General features: G+C 37.1%; 1 long non-coding RNA gene across 3 annotated transcripts in view; it reads right to left on the bottom strand.

The window, feature by feature from the left end:
- LOC111096804 overlaps positions 1–17686 on the bottom strand; it is a 140992-nt gene extending 123306 nt beyond the window's left edge. For 2 of the 3 annotated variants that reach the window (XR_005362588.1, XR_005362590.1), the window contains exons 1-2: positions 17596–17686; positions 12995–13076 (exon numbers count right to left, since the gene is read on the bottom strand). This is a non-coding gene — a long non-coding RNA (uncharacterized LOC111096804). Of the gene's footprint in view, positions 1–12994; positions 13077–17581 lie in introns of all 3 variants that reach the window. The other variant, XR_005362589.1, reaches the window with a different exon arrangement.
- Positions 17687–18099: the final 413 nt, after the last annotated feature.

Raw genomic sequence — 18099 nt, 5'->3', positions numbered from 1 at the left:
TTTGAAAACTTAACAAGAACTGGACATTATTACCTCAATTTTTTTGTTCTCTTTTCACTTAACACAACATTGGTTCTGTACTGAATCTTCTAAGATGTTTACTGATTGCCTGGGTTGTTAAAACTAAATCTAGAGTTTCCTCAAAAAATTTTAATAAAGAACTACCACATGACCCAGTCATCCTACTTCTGGGTATACATATCTAAAGAAATTGAAATCAGGATCTCTAAAAGGTATCTGTACTCTCACGTTTATGATAGCATTACTGACAATTGTCAAGATCCAGAAACAACCTGTCTGTCAATGGATGAATGGATAAAGAAAATGTGGTATACAATATAATATTAGTCAGCCTTAAAACAGAAGAAAATCTCACCATTTGTGAAAAAATGGACAAGCCTGGAGGACATTATGCTAAATGAAAAAAGCTAGTCAAATAAAAACAAATACTGCTCAATTCCACTAACATGGGATATCTAAAATAGTCAAACTCATAGAAGCCATCTAGAATGATGGTTGCCAACGCCTGGAGGGAGGAGGAAATAGGGAACTATTAGTCCTAGGGTACAAAGTTTCAGTTATACAAGATGAATAGTTCCTAGAGATCTACTACACAGCATAGAACTATTGCAAACAATACTGTATTGTATACTTAATATTTTGCTAAGAGGGTAGATCTTATGTTGTGTTCTTACAAAAAATAATAATAAATAGAGCAGAAGGAAACTTTCAAACTGATGATATTTTTATAGTATACATGGTGGTGATGGTTTCGTATATATGCTTATCTCTAAACTCATCAACTTGTATATTAAATATGTAAAGTTTTCTGTATGTCAATCATGCCTCAGTGGTTTTTAAAAACTGTTTTAAAAAAAACTAAATTTGTGAGTCTAAAGAGGCTCATTAGTATGAATAAATCCAAGTATCTCTCAACTTTTTCCAAAATCACTGATAGACCTCACAAACACTGAGGACTATAACAGGAGAAATGAGAAGCTGAAGTGCAAAAACTTAAAGAGATGGATACTTTCTCAAAAGCAAATCCAAAACTGAACAAGAAAAGCTGACTACTTTATACCCTAGAAGATGAACATTCATTCCTTCTATATTTCTTTTTTTTTTAAAGATTTAATTTATTTATTCATGAGAGACACACACACAGAGAGAGAGAGAGGCACAGACACAGGCAGAGAGCTCTATGCAGGGAGCCTGACGTGGGACTTGATCCCAGATCTCCAGGACCACACCCTGGGCTGAAGGCAGCACTAAACCACTGAGCCACCCGGGCTGCCCCTCCCCCTCTATATTTCTATATCCAGCTTCCTTCCTCTTGTGTTATTCTGAATGTTGTTCACTAATATTTCTTGCCCAACAGACTGATTCTTGTCAATCATCAGTTCATGGTTCAACATCTAAGTTTGCAAAAATCTAAGTTCACATTTGCAAAAGTGCAGCCACATTTGCTCTGTGAATACTGGTCTCTATCTTCAACTGTATCAGCTCAGGTCATGATCTCAGGGTCATGAGAGATTGAGCCCCACGTTGAGCTCTGTGCTGGGCATGGAGCCTCCTTGAGATTCTCTTTCTCCCTCTGCCCTTCTTACCCACTTTCTCACTTTCTGTCTCTCTCCCTCTCCAAAACAAAACAAAACAAAAACCACTTAATTTACAAAAAGAAGCAACAGGCAAGATTTGGCCTCAAAGCCATAGTTTGTCCAACCCCTGGTCCAGGGCCTTGGAGTTCTTTGTTTCATGTGCACATTTAACTGGACAGAATCCAATCCTGGGTTATCACTTATATAAAAAAATGAGTTGGTGAAAGGTAGCTAGGAAAGGTGGTTTACCTGCATGACTACAAAAGAAAAAACTAGCTTGCTGAGCTATAAAAATATTTTCCATACCCCATTCATCCTTTGAGAAATCTTTCTTGAGAGCCCCAGATGAATGGTATCATAGGCTCGACTAATCTTCCACGCATACCACTATTATAGCGCTCAATCATAGACAATCACTTGTCTATTTGTCTAGCTTCCCTACTAAACTATATATAGCTACAGAGCAAAGATTATGACCAATTTACATTTGCCTATTCCTGGATTAAGAGACATGAATAATTTTTAAAGAATGGGCAAATTACCCAAAGTCTGAGAAATAGTGAAACAAAAGCAGAGATATCGATTTGGCATTTTTCTGTCAGTCATTAATTAATTACATAGCCCTATGTTCAAACACCTGATAAATCTCCCCACACAGTCACTTAGAATTGTAAAAATATGCACATTCTCACGTTAACTCCTACTTTTTCCTTTTATGAATGTCATTGCAGACCCTCATTTTTTAACAGTTCTTAACGATTCTTAACTCTGATTTATGCAATCTCAGGGATGTCCCTGCTTAATAAAGCAATTCATGATGTCTTTCAATAGAAAGTATTAAATATTCACGAGTTATTCATCTCCATCTTATCCATGCTGGTTATCAATCACATCAACAGCTCTAGGCCACATGTCTGGTTGCATAAAAACCAGGACACTGCCCAGGGGGCTTGGTTCTCCTCCCTGGAGATTAGAACCTTCTGGTAGAAAATGGTAGGGCTTAACTCACTCATTCATTCAAACTTTGTTGGCCATCTCTTATGTGCTAGGTACTGTGTTAAATGCTAAGGATACACAATGAACAATACAATCACAGCCCTTGTTCTCATGGATTTGCCAATATGATATCTAGAATCTCTACCTACTGAGTGCAATAAAACCTTTTGCACTTCCTGCCACTACTTCTGAAAAAAAAAATTGTCCCAATGGGAATTGATGGTAAAAATCTTCAATGATTCCCTAACATCTCACCACTATGATATTTGTGTTGCCAAAATAAGCATATCATGGCCAAACTGCAGAAGTGGGATAGACCACCACTCCATCTAAATTTTGGTTCAAATGTCAAAACTGATAAGGCCATATATACACCAAGAGGGTATGAAGATAATTATTACTCAAATGAGAAGGCTTTCTAGGGGGAGCAGAGCCCAACAGGTCTGAAAATGATTTGAGAGAATAAAGAGGGATTATTGACTTTGGCTTTTATTGTGATTTGAGGGTGGGGCTATCAGGTCCCAATAGGTGGTAGGGCTTTCCTTGTTTTGAACTTCCAAAAGAGGGAATGCACACACCTTTTCTTATCCAGATGTGGGACAAACTGGAAGGAGGGAGATGTCAGTCTTGAATTCTGTCAGAAGTCAAATGTCAAAAATGAAGTCAGTAGATTTATTACAAATATTCTCATTAGTGTTCTACTAAAGTGACGGCCCAAGTAATAAATAAATCTTCTGACAAGGAAGCTGTTTTAATAAAGCCAATCTACACTGATGGGAGGAAAGAATCTTATATCTCAGCAGTACACCAGTAAGTAATAATTTTGGCAGCCAAAAAAGAAAAGAGTTAGTAGCACTAATAAAGCCTAAGTGAGGGAAAGGTTGGTAATCTAACAAAGGAAAGTGTTCCTGTGTACATGTGTCAAGATGTATGTGGTTCTAAACAAAACAAGGCATACATACACACACACACACACACACACACACACACACACACACAACCAATGTGGACCTAAAAGGATCAGAACAAAACCTATTCCATCTAAGAGGAAGGAAAGTAGAAAATATATTTTAGTTAAGTAACGACAACTCCTGTCTCTAAGATACTGTTATGTGACTGATATTAATGATACTTCCAGTGTTTTAATTCCCAATTATACAACATCAATGGAGTGCCTATTTTGACTATTGAAACTTTAAAATAGATTTGGGTCACACATCCTTGCAGTGTATCTATTGCTCAGCATTATTACTGTATCACTTAGGATGATTTTGACTGTAAGTAACAGTGTACCCAACTAAAACATGATTAAAAAGTAAAATCAAGACTTTTGCTTCAGCCCACATGGAGTAATACATCCCCTTATATAGAATAAAACGTTGCCTAACACAATAAACAAGCACAGGAAGATTCTGAAAGGTGGGGAGAAAATAGTGACCTCAGCCTTGAGAAATGTCATGGTGGTGAATTCTCTGGGTTTCCTTATCATCCTACATTTCCCAGATATGGTGCTACAGAAGCTTCTGATCCAATTGTCAACAAGTACAGACAAAAAGGAGCTCCAAGAAATGCCTGTTTCTCCTAGCCAGAAAGCTGGGAAAAGAGTAACTTAAAATCAGAAAATGTTTTTGGCAATACCAACCCTATTCCAACCACACAACCCCATCTCAAAGTTTAAGAGGGGGGGCAAAGCAGGAAACTAGTTGTTTCTTGTTGGTGGTAGCATGTGGTGATTTAATTCCACATCAGGACAGGGCTGGTGAGGTCCAGTGATAGGCTGAGCCTCCATCTCCACCCACTAGCTAAAAGACTTTATAAGGTGGTTCAAGGCACAGCTAGTTACCATTGGGCTTCAATACCACTCCCATAGCAGCAAGGTCTAGTGGGCCTCCATCTGCACCTGACATCCACAAGTGACCAAGGCCATGCAAATTAAGGTGGGAAGAACTCCATTTTCCTCCTCTTCTGATATCAGAGAGGCTCACCACCACTCAGCATCAATGAAACTGAGTGATATGGTTCAAGGTGAGGTGTTCAACGCCCCCGCCCCCTTTTCCTACCATGGGAGCTAGGCTGCCCAGTGGGAGGCAAGTTGCTGCACTCACTCTACAACAGCAAAGCAATGTAAGTTAGCCCCTGCATCCCCCTCCCCTAGTGACAATGAACCCACCCAGGAGCTGATCATAAGCCTCTACTTACAAGCAATCAGGAGGTGCAAATCAGTCCCCATTTTTACTGGGAAGGTGTCAACAGAGCTGAGATGGTTGCTAAACTTTGAATCTATCCATGTACAATGAGACAATGTGAGTCAGCACTCCAATTTTGTAGAGGTGGTATTATCAGGGCCCAGCAGAGAGCTGAATATACAGCCCACCAGCCTCCTAGTGCTACATTTCAACAAGAGGACTGCTTACTAAACAATGAAGACTAAATAAGATCCACAGTCTCATAATGTAAAGTACACAATGTCCAGGATATAATGAAAAGATCACTCATCATACCAAGAAACAAACATGAATGAGAACAGGCAACAAAAAAAAAACACCATTACCAAGATGAATCTAATATTGGAATTATCTGACAAAGATTTTCAAGCAGTAGTCATAGAAATGCTTCAGCAAACAAGTAACAGTTCTGTTGAAACAAATGAAAAAAGTCAGAAAAATCTCAATAAAAAGCAGAAATTACCAAAAGAACCAAAAGGAATTATAGAACTGAAAATACAGTAACAAAAATAAAAAATTCAGGGTTGCCTGGGTAGCTCAGTTAACTGTCTAGCTCTTGATTTCAGTTCAGATCATGATCTCAGGGTCATGAGATGGAGCCCCACATCAGGCTCTGTGCTCAGGAGAAATTCTGCTTGGGATTCTCCCTCCCTCTCCTTCTGCCTCTCCCCCAATTCATGCACATGAACCCATGCGTGTGCTCTCTCTCTTTCAAATGAATAAACAAATCTTTTTAAAAAATTAAAAATATATGGGTGGGCACCACAGTAGATGGAGATGACAGAGGATAGAATCAATGAAATGTAGTCCAGATCAGGAGAATTTCCCCTATCTAAAAATCATACGGAAAAAGGCTTAAAAAACTTTTTTTAAAGATTTTATTTATTTATTCATGAGAGACACACACACAGAGAATCAAAGACATAGAGGGAGAAACAGGCTCCATGCAGGGAGCCCAATGTGGGACTCAATCTGGATCCTGGGATCACGCCCTGAGCCAAAGTCAGACACTCAATGGCCAAGCCACCCCAGGCATCCCAAGGCTAAAAAAATTAACAGTAAACCCACTTATTTAATCTCATCAAAATAATTCCAGAAGGAGGATATTTTTAGGTTTGTTTTGGCATCTTAGTGATAGCAATAATTCTGCTTGACTATCTTCAGTTTCTAAAACTTTTCTTCAAGCTTGTTGCTTTGTACCACAGATGGTTGCTGTTCTGGGCCTCACATTCAATGACAAGAGAATTTTTTTTTTGGTTTGGTTTTTGAATGTTGTTCTTTTTAGGGGAAAAAACATTCCCAGTCATTTTATATGACTTCTTTTTAGCCATTTAAACATATATTAATGCTCTAGGTGAAAGAAAGACAGTAAAACCAGGCATGTGGCATTTTCAGCTTCTATGAAGAGTGACATACTCAGCCAGTAGTTGCAGGGAAAAGGCTGGGGAATGGTTTTTAGATCAGACCCAACAAAGTTTAACAAAGATTTCAATTTTTTGTCACTTTTTCAGCTCCTAAAGAAAATTCGAAAATTTCACAGATCATTCCTTCCTCTTCCATTTCTAATGCCATAAAATTGTCTCAAACCCTACTGTTTCATCAGCTTCCCTTCCTTCAGTTTCAGTCTGCTCAATCCACAAAATAAGCCATATTTTCAACAATACCTTTGATTACACCATTGTGTTATTTCAAACTCCACAGTAGTTCACAATTGCCTTTTCAACCAAATGAGATCATGAAATGATTTTTTTAAGCCTTTCCATTTAAAAAAAAAAAGTCTTTCTCTGGCATTCTCAAGGTCTGATCTCATCACAAGCATTTTAGGAATAATCACATTTAAAAAAGACAAAAAAAGCAAAAATAAACTGAAAAATACAAAGATCATGAAATTCTTACAGTCAGGGATCTTTTGTCTGCAGTTCCTTATCCCCTTACTCTGATGCTACCTAAGGGGGAATTTTACTCGAATATCCCACTACTATTGACCCACATTCCCCACCACTTCATCTTCGGTTCCAAAGTGTCAAGTCTTAAGAAAGATGAGGGCATCTCATTTCTGGGAGGTGACTTCTCCCCTAAGAAATTCAGACTAGTCAATGCCAATTTCAGTAACTTATTCTGAACTGCACAAAAGTGATATTCTGTGAGCAGCACTTGATAGATCTACTTGATAAATGACCCAAAGCTTCTCCCACCATCTCATTTGTTTAAAAAAAAGAAATCCCTCTTGGTCTTTCTCTCAAGATGGAAGAGTAGGGTTCCTCAACTCACCTGGTCCCACAAACTTACCTAGATAACCTTCAAAACATCCTGAACACCTATGAATTCGACCTGAGATTTAAAAAGAGAACATCTGGAATGTTACAGAGAGAAAAGTTTAAGCTTCTAACAAGAGTGTATTTTATTTAAGTTGTGGTTGGTATTTTTGACTCAGCCTGCTCATACAGCGACTCTGCACAGGACAGAACAACTAGAAGGAAGAATTCACCCCAAAGAAAGAACCAGAAACAGTACTCTGTGCCAAAGAGTTACAGAATTTGGATTTCAATACGATGTCAGAAATTAGATTCAGAAGTACAATTATAAAGCTACTGGTGGCTCTGAAAAAGAGCATAAAGGACTCTAGAGACTTCATTGCTGCAGAACTGAGATCTAATCAGGCCAAAATTAGAAACAGATTAAATGATATGCAATCCATATTGGATGTTCTAACTGCTAGGGTTAATGAGCTGGAAGAGACAGTGAGTGACATAAAAGACAAGTTGATGGTAAGGAAGGAAAGAGAGGAAAAGGGGAAAACAATTAAGAGCCCATGATGAAAGGCTTAGGGAAATAAATGATACCTTGAGAAGGAAGAACACACGTATAATTGGGGTTCCAGATGAGACTGAGAGAGAGAGAGGACCACAAAGTATATTTGAACAAATCATATCTGAGAACTTCCCAAAACTGGGGAAGGAAACAGGCATTCATATCCAAGAGATAGAGAGGACCCCTCCAAAAAAAAAAAAACAAAAAACAAACAAACAAAAAAAAACAATAAAAGCCATTCAACACCTCAACATTTCATAGTGAAACTTGAAAATTTCAAAGATATAGAGACAATTCTTAAAGCACTACGAGACAAGAGATTCTCAACTTATATGGGGAGAAATATTAGATTAACGGCAGATCTCTCCACAGACACCGGCCAGGACAGAAAGTGTGAATGACATACACAAGGTACTACATGAGAAGAACATGCAGCCAAGAATACTTTATCCAGCAAGGCTTCATTCAGAATACAAGGAGAGATAAAAAGCTTCAGGATAGGGAGAAACTGAAAGAATATATGACCACCAAACCAGCTCTGCAAGAAATATTAAGGAAAACTCTGTAAAAGAAAGAGGAAGCCCAAAGAAACAATCCACAGAAACAGAGACTGAATAGGGGTTATGATGACACTAAATTCATATCTTTCAATAGTAACTCTGAACATAAATGGGCTAAATGATCCCATCAAAAGATGCAGGGTTTCAGTCTGGATAAAAAAGCAAGACCCAACTATTTGCTGTCTACAAGAGACTTATTTTAGACCTAAGGACACCTCCAGCCTGAAAATGAGAGATTGGAGCACCATTTACCATTCAAATGGTCCTCAAAAGAAAGCTGGGGTAGCTCTCCTCTTACATAAATTAAAGTTTATCCCAAAGACTGTAGTAAGGGATAAAGAGGGACACTATATCATACTTAAAGGATCTATCCAACAAGAAGACCTAACAATCATGAATATTTATGCCCCCAATGTGGGAGCTCTCAAGTATATCAATCGATTAATAACCAAAGACATGCTTAGATAATAATACACTAATAGTAGAAGACTTCAACACAGCACTTTTCAGCAAATGACAGATATTCTAAGCACAACATCACCAAATAAAGAAGGGCCTTAAATGATACACTGGACCAAATCGATTTCACAGATACATACAGAACTTTCCATCCAAACGAAAATGAATACACATTCTTCTCAAGTGCACATGGAACTTTCTCCACAATAGACCACATTTGGGTCACAAATCTGGTCTCAACTGACACCAAAAGATTGGGATTGTCCCCTGCACATTTTCAGACCACAATACTTTGAAACTAGATCTCAGTTACAAGAAGAAATTTGGAAGAAACTCAAACACATGGAGGTTAAAGAGCATACTACTAAAAGATGAATGTGTCAACCAGAAATTAGAGAAGAACTGAAAACATTCATGGAAACTAATGAAAATGAAGATACAACCATTCAAAATCTTTGGGATACAGCAAAAGAAGTCCTAAGAGGGAAATATATTGCAATACAAGCATCCCTCAAAAAAACTGGAAAAAAACTCAAATACACAAGCTAACCTTGCACCTAAAGGAATTGGAGAAAGAACAGCAAGTAAAACCTACACCAAGTAGAAGAGAGATAATAAATATTTGAGCAGAACCTGAAGAAATGGAGACTAGAAGAACTGTAGAACAGATCAACAAAACCAGGAGTTGGTTCTTTGAAAGAATTAATAAGATATATAAATCCCTAGCCAGCCTTATTAAAAAGAAAAAAGACTCAAATTAATAAAATCATGAATGAAAAAGGAGAGATCACAACCAAGGAAATACAACAATTTTTAAAAATGTATTATGAGCAGCTATATGCCAACAAATTAGGCAATCTAGAAGAAATGGATGCATTTCTGGAAAACCAGAAATTACCAAAACTAGAAAAAGAAGAAATAGAAAACCTGAACAGGACAATAACCAATGGGGAAATTGAGGCAGTCATCAAAAATCTCCCAAGACTCAAAAGTCCAGGGCCTGATGGCTTCCCAGGGGAATTCTATTAAATGTTTAAGAAGAAATAACACCTGGGATCCCTGGGTGGCTCAGCAGTTTAGTGCCTGCCTTCAGATCAGGGTGTGATCCTGGAGTCCCAGGGTCAAGTCCCACATCAGGCTTGGAGCCTGTTTCTCCCTCTGCCTATGTCTCTGCCTCTCTCTCTCTCTCTCTCTCTCTTTCTCTCTCTCTCTCTGCCTCTGTATCTCATGAATAAATAAATAAAATCTTTTAAAAGAAGAAGAAATAACACCTATTCTACTAAAGCTATTTCAAAGGATAGAAAGGGACAGAATACTTCCAAATTCATTTTATGAGGCTAGTATTACCTTGATTCCAAAACCAAAGACCCCACCAAAAAGGAGAATTATAGACGAATATCCCTGTTGAACACAGATGCAAAAATTCTCAGCAAGATACTAGCCAATAGGATCCAATAGTACATTAAGAAGATTATTCACCATGACCAAGTGGGATTTATCCCTAGGATGCAAGTATGGTTCAACACTCATAAAATAATCAACATGATAAATCACATCAACAAGAGAAAAAACAAGAACCATAATAGATGCAGAGAAAGCATTTGACAAAATACAGCATTAATTCCTGTTTAAAGTCTTCAAAGTGTAGGGATAGAGGGAACATTCCTCAGCATCTTAAAAGTCATATATGAAAAGCCCACAGCAAATATCATTCTCAATGGGGAAACACTGAGAACCTTTCCCCTAAGATCAGGAACATGACAGGGATGTCCACTCTCACCATTGCTATTCAACATAGTACTAGAAGTCCTATTCTCAGCAATCCGGTAACAAAAAGAAATAAAAGGCATTCAAATTGACAAAGAAGAAGTCAAACTCTCCCTCTTCACAGATGACATGATACTGTATATAGAAAAATCCAAAAGACTCCACCCCAAGATTGCTAGAACTCATACGCCAATTCAGCAATGTGGCAGGATACAAAATCAATGCCCAGAAATCAGTGGCATTTCTATACACTAACAATGAGACTGAAGAAAGAGAAATTAAGGAGTCAATCCCACTTACAATTGCACCCAAAAGCATAAGATACCTAGGAATAAACCTAACCAAAGAGGTAAAGGACCTATACCCTAAAAATTTTTCTTACAGAACACTTCTGAAAGAAATTGAAGAAGACATAAAGAGATGGAAAACATTCTATGCTCATAGATTGAAAGAAAAAATATTGTGAAAATGTCTATGCTACCCAGGGCAATTTACACGTTCAATGCAATCCCTATCAAAATACCATGAACTTTCTTCACAGAGTTGGAACAAATAAACTTGATTTGTATGGAATCAGAAAAGACCCCAAATAGCAGAGGAATGTTGAAAAAGAAAACCAATTCCAGGGGCATCACAATGCCAGATTTCAAGCTGTGATCCTCAAGACAGTGTGGTACTGGCACAAAACATACACATAGATCAATGGAACAGAATAGAGAACCCAGAAATGGGCCCTCAACTCTTTGGTCAACTAATATTCAACAAAGCAGGAAAGAATTTCCACTGGAAAAAGTACAGTTTCTTCAATAAATGGTGCTGGGAAAATTGGACAGCCACGTGCAGAAGAATGAAACTGGATCATTCTCTTACAACAGACACAAAGATAAACTCAAAATGGATGAAAGATCTAAATAGTGAGACAAGAATCCATCAAAATCCTAGAGGAGAACACAGGCAAAACCCTTTTTGAACTTAGCCACAGTAACTTCTTGCAAGATACATCTATGAAGGCAAGAGAAACAAAAGCAAAAATGAATTATTGGGACTTAATCAAGATAAAAAGCTTCTGTACAGCAAAAGAAACAGTCAACAAAACTCATAGACAATCTACAGAATGGAAGAAGATATTTGCAAATGACCTATCAGATAAAGGGCTAGTGTCCAAGATCTATAAAGAACTTATTAAACTCAACACCCAAGGAACAAAAAAAAAAAAAATCCAATCATGAAATGGGCAAAAGATATGAAGAGAAATTTCACCAAAGGGAACATACACATGGCCAACAAGCACATGAGAAAATGCTCTGTACCACTTGTCATCAGAGAAATACAAATCAAAACCACAATGAGATACCACCTCACACCAGTGAGAATGGAGAAAATTAACAAGACAAGAAACAACAAATGTTGGAGAGGATGAGGAGAAAGGGGAACCCTCTTGCACTGTTGGTGGGAATGTGAACTGGTGCAGCCACTCTGGAAAACTGTGTGGAGGTTCCTCAAAGAGTTAAAAATAGAGCTACCCTATGACCCAGCAATTGCACTGCTGAGGATTTACCCCAAAGATATAGATGCAGTGAAAAAGCCAAGACATCTGCACCCCAATGTTCATAGCAGCAATGTCCACAATAGCCAAACTGTGGAAGGAGCCTCGGTGTCCATCGAAAGATGAATGGATAAAGAAGATGCGGTATATATATATATATATATATATATATATATATATATATACACAATGGAATATTAGCCATCAGAAACAACAAATATCCACCATTTGCTTTGACGTGGATGGAACTGGAGGGTATTATGCGGAGTCAAGTAAGCCAATCGGAGAGGGAAAACATCATATCTTGTCACTCATAAGAGGAATATAAGAAATAGTGCAAGGGGTTATAAGGGAAAGTAGGGGAACGGAGTGGGAAATATCAGAGAGTGTGACAAACTATGAGAGACTCCTAATTCTGGGAAATGAACAAAGGGCTGTGGAAGGGGAGGTGGGTGGGGGGTTGGGGTAACTGAGTGATGGGCACTGAGGAGGACACTTGATAGGATGAGCACTGGGTGTTATACTATATGTTAGCAAATCGAACTTCAATAAAAACAAATGAAAAAAATTTAATTTTTTAAATCCCTCTTTTCCTTTCTCCTTCTCTATTACAATTTCCATTAATTGTCATTATGGTTATATGTGTTATACCAAATATCAGATATAAGTGAAAAATGAATACCGTGAACATCAGAAAGAGAAAAAGAAAAGGAACTTAGCACACAATGATTTGTTTCATCACAAATACATGCCACACTTCATTTTTTTAGATCTCATGCAAATCAGCCCATATGTTCATTTATTCATTCAACAAATATTTATTAAATATCTACTATGGATTGTCATATGAATTTGTTAGTTTGTAAATGAGTCAACTAGGAATGGAAATGTTAATAGTTCTAAATGTTCTAAATGTTAATAATGCATGTCAATATTTGTCTGAATAAATGTGGCCTCAGTACAACCACTGTTGTCACAAAGCTTGTGTGCTGACATCAAGATACAGACAGAGGGGTGGAGACGAGGTCATACCTTGTTCCTTGGTAATCCAAGCCTGCAGAATGTGGTCTTCCTTGGTAATTCCATAAAGATTTGAAGAGTGTCTTGAATGCATCTAACACAAAACAAATTGAACTGATTTAGATTGAACTTCTGATAATTTTTAAAAACAAGATTTCTTACTATTCATAGTAAAGATTACATAAAATATCAAATTTATTAGTAAAGAAAACTAAAATTACAACTCAGACAAGTACCTGATATATTTACGGGTTTGAACATCACAGATAAAGCAGCCCTTAAGATTGTGAAAATCCTGTCCAACAAATTATATACCATATATTATATGAGGGAAGAAACATACTAGATTACATTTACTGTAGCCCTGGCATGGGTTTAAAAAAGAATATTATGAACATTGCCAGTTTGAAACAGCTTCATCTTGGTGCCCAGAACAGAATATAGAAAAAAATCACAATGGGTCTTTTTGATGGCTTTATTCTCCCAAAAAATAGAAGATAGTTTTACTTTAAGAATGAATTATCGTATATCCTGAAGTCAAATTTTAAAGGTCACAAATCCATGTGTAAAAACCGTAACTTTTATTTCTGTATCTTCTCTTGCTTTGGCATTCCTATTTCCATGATGGCAGCAGTCCAGGGGTGCAGGAGAGAAAAGGATTTTTTTAAATGCTAATTAAAAGTAATTCAGTTTCTTCCAAGTTAATAAAGTCCCATTCAAAAAATATAGTCTCTTTCAAGTAAATACTCATTCAAGTACAAGTTAAAATTCTTAGAGAAGTGTTCACACCATCTCATTAGCTCCTCCCATACCCTTCACCCTCTACGTGTTGAGACCTGGGTGCTGAGGGAAATACGGCAGCCAAACAGAGGCTTATAGTCTTTATTCTGTCTTTTGGGACATAACAGCATCCAGAAAGATGTCTCTTGCCCTTTGAGGCAAAGTAGGTGTCTCCTGAATTGTGGCCAGTTCTGTTCCTAGGTATCAAACTGCACAGTATGCTGTGACTACTGTCCTTAACCATAAACTCCCACTGGAGGCTGCCTTTGCTCTACCACCTTCCTAACAGATTACACATTTCCCAGTTTCTCACCATATCCTCTTGCCTTACAGGACAAAGGGGATGCTTAGACATCCCATAAACCACCTCAAGTGGTGATAAGTGGAAGCAGAATAATCTCCAGCCAAACAGGACACTTCTCACCAAGCTACTGATGTGGGAAAGAGCATCAATAGTCATATACAAATAGCTCCAAATCTATGAGGATATTTTAACTATCCTCATCCACTTCCGATAAATTTCAAAGAAAATCTCTTAGAAATAGGGAAGCTCTCTTCTACCTTTCTCTCCCTGAATACTTCCACCTGCAATTCAACACTAAAAGTGTTTTTCTTCGCTTGCCTACCTACCAGACACCACCTCTGATTCTCATCCTCCTCCTCTCTAAGTGGTCTTCAACTAGAACTGTAATTTAGAAACCCTGCAAGAAGAAGAACTGGGTTGCTGAGAGGATAAGATACAATAGATAAGTTATAACATTCTCAGTGAGCAGTGGGAGAGTTACAAAAGCGCAGTCAGTGAGTAAAAGAACTATGAGTAAAAAAACAAAAACAAAAACAAAAAACAAGAACTATGAGTATCCTTCAATTTTAATGGTTTAGTGTTTCAAAACTGGATGTGACTATCATCATTAGGAAGGATTCCTCTGAATCATGTGAGATTAGAGGTCTCTTCCAGGGCCTTGGAGAGCTAGTAAGGTTGTGGATTTGGCATTGCTTTGGGAGTTTACCATTTTCAAGACCCAAAGGCACAGGTTTGCTAAGAGAAATCCAATTGTCAGGATGTTTTCTGATATGATATGGAAATTAAGGCTTTGTTGCCAATGATGACTCTATAATAAACTTGATAGCAATGATTAAGTGGTTATATGTGAAATCTCAGAGGTTACTATTTTTCATTATTCTTAGTTTTAAAATAGAGAAAAATAACATAACAAACTCAGATACCTCCACAACCTATTAGTTGTAGTACCTCTACAAAAATTTGTTAAAAAAAATTAGTACCTCCACAAAAGCTATTAATATTTTACCGTCTTTTTTCTCTAAAGTACAGGTAAAGTTCCATTTCTTTCTCGAAGTCTCTTACACATGTTACGTGTCAATTATATGTCAATTAAAAGCAAACAAACAGAAGCAGGAACAGCCAATGCCCCAATTCAAAAGCAGTCAGGCAGGAGGAATTCTCTATTACTAGGGAAGGATCAGTCATTTTGTTTTCTTCAGGTCTTCAGTTGATTGGATGAGGCCCTACTTTACTCAGTCTACCAATTTAAATGCTAATCTTATCTAAAAATACTTTCACAGAAATACTGGGGATAGTATCTAACCAAATACCTGGGCACCCTGAGGCCCAGTCAAGTTGACACATAAAATTAACCATCATGCTTACTCACATATTTATCTGAAAAACATAGGAATGCACATCCACACCAAAAACTTTATGCATTTACTTTTACTGATTTATTCAAACTTTGGAAACTATCAAACATTCATCAGCTGGTGAAGAGATAAACAAGTTGTGGTATAACCATCAATGGATCACCATTTGGCAATTTTTGAAAAATACAGATACATGCTACAATACAAATAAATTTCAAAACATTATGCTGGGATCCCTGGGTGGCGCAGCAGTTTGGCGCCTGCCTTTGGCCCAGGGCGCGATCCTGGAGACCCAGGATCGAATCCCACATCAGGCTCCCGGTGCATGGAGCCTGCTTCTCCCTCTGCCTATGTCTCTGCCTCTCTCTCTCTTTCTCTGTGTGACTATCATAAATAAATTTAAAAAATTTTTAAAAAGCTGCCTTCAATTAAAAAAAAAACATTATGCTAAGTGAAAAGGGCCATATTCAAAAGGCTATATATTATGATCAATTTATACGATTCACTGGAAAAGGCAAAACTATAGGAACAGGAAAGACATAAGTGGTTGCCAAGAACTGGGGATGTGAGAAGGACGTTGACTATAAATAAACACAAGGGAACTTTTGGGCTGATGGAAATATTCTATATCTCCATTATGGTGGTAGTCACATGCCATATGTTTGTTAAATTTCATCAGACTTTATCATATAATCAGGGTGAATTTTCCTTCATGTAAATTATACTTTAATAAAACCTACTTTATCATATAATCAGGGTGAATTTTCCTTCATGTAAATTATACTTTAATAAAACCTGATTTAAATAAATAGTACAAACTGTGAAGGGAAGGAAGTCCAATTTTGTGATGCTGTCTGGTTTATTAAGACTCTTCCACCATTCAATGCCTTCTTTACTTTTGCACTAAGCTTCCAAAAGATATTTTTGCTTCTCACTTAACCTTCTTTCCCAAACATGGTGCCTTAGCTAAGATTTCACCTCTGGTTCCACTTACCCGCCAACTCCCTTCATTTTGATTTTCGTGTAGCCAGTACTTTGATTCGATCTGCTCTGAGTAGGAGCAGATCTGACAGGGACCCTTTTCTTCAGAAAGTTTGTTCTTCCATGCTAAAACATCACTATTCTTTCCATTCTATGCAATTCCCACCATATTCCATTCTGAAGGAGCTTCCAAGATGGATCTTCTGGTGTTGTTCATTTCCAAACTTGTGAAAATTGGGTTTTATCGAATTGGCTGGTATTTACTCTGTAAATTATATGTAATTTTATTTGTTTTCCTTTGTTTATATGGTTTGGGAAATATAGAGAGATTTGTATTATTTTAACTGGTTTCCAGTTGTACTGCATTAATTTCATATATGTTGCTCTGCATGTTATCTGTTCTTAAGAATTTGTTGATTCTATGATCAAATTTGGTAAATTTCCCATATGTTCTTGAAATATATGGGAAATACATTCTGGAATATACTCTTGAAAATAATGTGAATTATGGGGGGGGGAGGGGGGCTATAGGAGCCATATAGTAGGTCATGCTTATTAACTGTATTGATAAATTCATCTGAAGCTTACCAAATTTTTTTCTGGTTAATGAAGAAATTTCTGATTACATGAGTGTCAAAATAATCCGTTAAGCGGATAGATTATTCAAATATAATACATATGAGTTTTCAAAATAAAATAACCTATGTGAAGTAACTTTGCAAAAGGGAGTGCTACATATATTATATTAACCACAAAAACAAAATAAAATATATGACAACATGGGGCATAAAAGTACCAATTAGAATTGTCCTGAAAAGAATTCATATTGGATAATACAGTCAGTGTGACTCAGAGCATTACTTAAAAGCCAAAAAGGCTGCCTTAAAACCTTTGTATAACAGTAGTCAAAAATAGTATAACCTTGATGTCTGAGTTACCAGAAGATTTTATCTTGATGTCAGTTCAACTAGAACAAGTACTGTTCCCAGGGCATTTCATGGATATATCATTTTAGCTCTTTCTCTTCCAGCAAAATCTTATTTGATTTTAATAAATCTCAAATAATCTTTCAGTATAAGACATAAACCTCCAAGACTTAAGAGTGTCAAAGCGACTTTTTCTAGCTATTTGACAGAGTCCTGGAAATTGAACTTTGAAGTATTTTTAAATTTTGATTACCAGGTTCTACTCACTAACAGGGTAGCTGGCAATGGAAGACTGGCAGCAGATGAGCAGAAGGTTTTATATTTTAAAGTTCATTGTTTTCATTTGTCTTTTCTGTGGAAGAGAATCACATCAGATATAAGGATTTCAAGCAAACATTATACAGTCAATGCAAGACATAATTGGGTGCCATGACAGTGGAGGAAGAAGGCCTCTAGTGTTTTTCCATAATATTCTACTCTATCAACTTATGAACCATTACTAGAGCTGGAACTGAAATATTTTGTCCCTTTGCTAAGGGTTCTGCTACTCCCTTATGCAGATGGGAAACAAAACCCTTCTTGAATAATACAAGACAAATTAGCTTTTCTCTAATGAATAAAGGGATTTTCAATGTCTTTCAAGGCTACCATTTGACACACTGTATGGAATGAAGAAGGGCCAATTTTTTACTGTGCACATTTTTGCATTCCAAAGCTTTTCCTAATCACTTATCTTGAACAGAGGAAAAGATGGCAATTGGTTATGTTTTT

The sequence above is a fragment of the Canis lupus genome, chromosome 7 (genome assembly GCF_011100685.1).
Source record: "Canis lupus familiaris isolate Mischka breed German Shepherd chromosome 7, alternate assembly UU_Cfam_GSD_1.0, whole genome shotgun sequence".
Classification (NCBI taxonomy): domain Eukaryota; kingdom Metazoa; phylum Chordata; class Mammalia; order Carnivora; family Canidae; genus Canis; species Canis lupus.
This window is presented reverse-complemented; position numbering and strand designations above follow the sequence as displayed.